Source organism: Mastomys coucha, unplaced genomic scaffold (genome assembly GCF_008632895.1).
Source record: "Mastomys coucha isolate ucsf_1 unplaced genomic scaffold, UCSF_Mcou_1 pScaffold15, whole genome shotgun sequence".
In the NCBI taxonomy this organism is placed as follows: Eukaryota; Metazoa; Chordata; class Mammalia; order Rodentia; family Muridae; genus Mastomys; species Mastomys coucha.
This window is the reverse complement of record NW_022196897.1, coordinates 48,120,560-48,123,952: the sequence shown is the minus strand read 5'-3', so window position 1 is coordinate 48,123,952 and position 3,393 is coordinate 48,120,560. Positions and strand designations below refer to the sequence as shown.

At 37.4% G+C, this 3,393-nt stretch overlaps 1 pseudogene; it reads right to left on the bottom strand.

Annotated features, from left to right (window-relative positions):
• Nucleotides 1-250: 250 nt before the first annotated feature.
• On the bottom strand, nucleotides 251-816 carry LOC116092002 (annotated as a pseudogene).
• Nucleotides 817-3,393: the final 2,577 nt, after the last annotated feature.

The following is a 3,393-nucleotide window of genomic DNA, read 5'->3' as shown; positions in this document are numbered from 1 at the left end:
AACCCAAGGGACAGTAGATTCACGTTGCTGTCTTGTCACAGAGGTGTGAGTCCTTCCTGCTGGGATTAGTGTGGCAGAGCAGAACAGCTCACCTCTCTGTGGCCAGGAAGCAGAGAGAGCAAGCAACTGTCTGCAGTGCCTGCCTTTCTTCCTGCTTAGTTATTGTTTTCTTAAGAAAAAATAGTCTTGAAATTCTCACTGTACTTGAATAGAAGGTGCAGTTTGTTTCTTGGGGTTTTTTTTTTTTTTTTTTGGATTCAATAAAGTTTTATTTTCCCAAATGTACAGCTGATTGAATCTCTTTATGCATCTTCACCAGCAGCTAGGGCATCTCCACCCTTTGTGTTTCTAGTGTAAATGACTTGGGCTCTATGCTTTGAAACCAGCTTGATAAGTCCTTTACTAAGTAGCTCTTGAAGGGCTGCCCTGGCCAAGGAACAGTGACTCTTCAGTCTCCCAGAGACCATGGCTGGAGTATAATAAGCTTATAGTTGGGAACTTCCTCACAGAGTTTGTCATATGGAGCTTTGTCAAATAGGACGGGGTTGTTCAGCTTGTCCCGAACTTTGCCTTTGGACCACTTCCTCTTTTTGGCCTCACCACCAGATTTATTTACTGGATCTTTGTCTTTTTTGGCCAACTTTCTGGCGTCTTTCTTCTTCTTGTCATCCTTGGACAACATAGCAAAACTAAGAGAGTAGTGTGGACCACTGCAGCCTCACTAAGATGTTGGGAGAAAAGCTCACTCAATCTTTAAGTTGCAGCACTTACTTGCTTTTAACATAGATGTCTGATTCTTCGTATACAATGGTTTGAAAGCTATCATTCTATAAATGGCTTTTTTTTTTTTAGTTTTAAAACTTAGCTGTTAGTACATAGAAATGCTATTAATTTTTTTATTTTGACTTTTTCCTTCAGTAAGTTCATTTATTAGGTATTTTGTTTTCTGTTTTTTGTTTTTGTTTTTGTTTTTTACTCTTTTGAAATATTTTGAGGATTCATCATAAAAGTCATGTTGTATGATAAAAACAATGTTATTCCTCTTTAACTGAGTACTTTTTCCCTTTTGCTGTTTGTTTGAATCCATTGGACATGCTAAGTGAAAATGAGGAGTCTAGATAGCTTTACACTGGTTCCTGCTATTAAAAAACAAGAGCATGTTGTAATTTATCATCGAGCATAATGCTAATTACTGGACTTTTATGATGCCCTTCCACTTTGACAGATCACGAATTTCCATAGCTAAGATGAAACACCATCACTGACTTGCTTATCCTTCAGGGCAGGACTCAAGGCAGGAAGCTAGATGCAGGAGCTGATGCAGAGGACATAGAAGCATAAGCATGCTACTTGTTGGCCCACAGTTCATGGCTTTCTCACCCTGGTTTCTTATAGAACCCAGGACCACCAGCCCAGGGGTAGCCCCAGCCACAATGAGCTGGTCCCTTCCCCATCAGTCACTAATTAAGAAAATGCCCTACAGCCTTCCTGCAGAGTGATCTTATGGGGCATTTCTCAACTGAGGCTGCCTCTTCTCAGAAGACTCTAGGTAGTGTCAAGTTGACATGAGACTGGTCAGGACAAGGAAGCAGAGCAAGATAATGATAGTACTCATTTCATGATCTCTTTTCCCTCTTCTATTCACCGTGAGACCCCAGCCACATCCACAGGATGTGGATGACACAGTCTACATCCACAGCAAGTCTTTCCTCTCTCAGAATGCCCTCATAGACAACACCCAAGTTTGCTATTTCTTAATGCAATAAAGTTGGTCATCAAAATTAACCGTCACAGCCTTCAAAGTTAAAATTTCCTTTAAACCTAGCTTAGTCTAAATTCCACATTTTAATCTTCATTACTATTCAATTAAAAATATTTCCTAAATGATGAAAATATGGCTCACTTACAAGTTCAGCTAATTTTCAAATTAAATTTTTTTATTATTATTTCATTAATTTATTCATTGTTTGGAGGTGTAGCTATATTTATTAATTTCTTAGGTTAATTTCATTACATTTACATAATAAATGATATACACTTTCAGTTTTTGACATTAAAAAAGAAGTATTAATAGATAATTTTGAGGCTTATTCAAGAGCCCAAGTTTGGCCAACTTTGGTGAATATCCTATGTGTTCTTGACATGAAAATGCATTTCCTTATTTATTCATCTATAAATTTCACCCAGACAGGTCAATTTGTAGCACTCTATTGATTTTTGGTTCATTCCTAATGGTTATCAAGAGACGAGTGTTAAAATATTCAGCAAGTGCTATGGGCTGACTAATATTCATCTGTTGAAGCATAATTGTCCATGTGATAGTTTTAGGAGGGAGAATCGTGGGGAGATAATTATGTCGTGAAGTCAGAGCCCTCCGGGATGTGATTAGTGTCCCAAGGAAAGCTCTTGGGAAGTAGATTCTTTTGTTCTTCTGCCAAGTGGTAACAGCATTTGAGAAGCAGAGACTGGGCCCTCACCCCAATTGGAGCCAGCAAAGTCTTGAGCTTGGGCCTCCCAACCTCTTGAGCTCAGGGAATAAATTTTCATCCTTTATAAATTACATAGTTTGAAGTATTTTGTTTTCAGTTGGTTTTGCATTTCTGTCAGTTCTGGTTCCATGATATTCAAGTTGCACTCACAGATGTGTTCATGTTTAGGATTAGTCCATGCACTTGGTAAACTGGACCTTTCCTGCCTCTCCAATGCCATCCATCATCTTGAGGTTTGGTTTATTACTGAGCTACACCACCTTTTCATGACTCACATTAGTGTGGCATATAATTTAACCTGTTATTTCCAATTTATTTGTTTACTGAATTTGTCTTTCTTACAAATATGGTAAAGAGATAAATAAGATAAAAAGAATTGGAAAAACATCTAATCTGGTAATCTCTTGCTCATATTTTTCTGGGCTTGGTCATTCTGCCCATCCATGAAGCCCATCTGATTTTTTTCTTTTAAAAAAAATTCTTAAAATTTGTCTTTTTAAAGTCTTTTGTTAAATTTTCACATATGCATTTTAAAAACTCATTCCTTCTTTTTCCCCTATAAGGCATTAAAAAAAAACCTTTTTACTTGTACAGTGCATTTTTATTGGATATTGGCTATTATAATGATGCATTGTGTGGCATTCTGATTCTTTTAAGAGAGTTCAATTTTGTTCCAGCAGCAAATTATTATGAAATCCTCTGATCCTGTCAACTTTAAAGCTATACTTCTTTATTTGGGGTCTTTTCGTTTGTTTGTTTGTTTGTTTTATTAGTGTTAGGGTAGGGATCTTATTCTAGCCACAACTGAATTGTCTGTGGTCTGTGTATACTGCTTAGTCAGCATGGGAGCTAGAATAGAATTCCAATATTTCCCAGAACCACAGGACTTCCACTGGGTCCATCC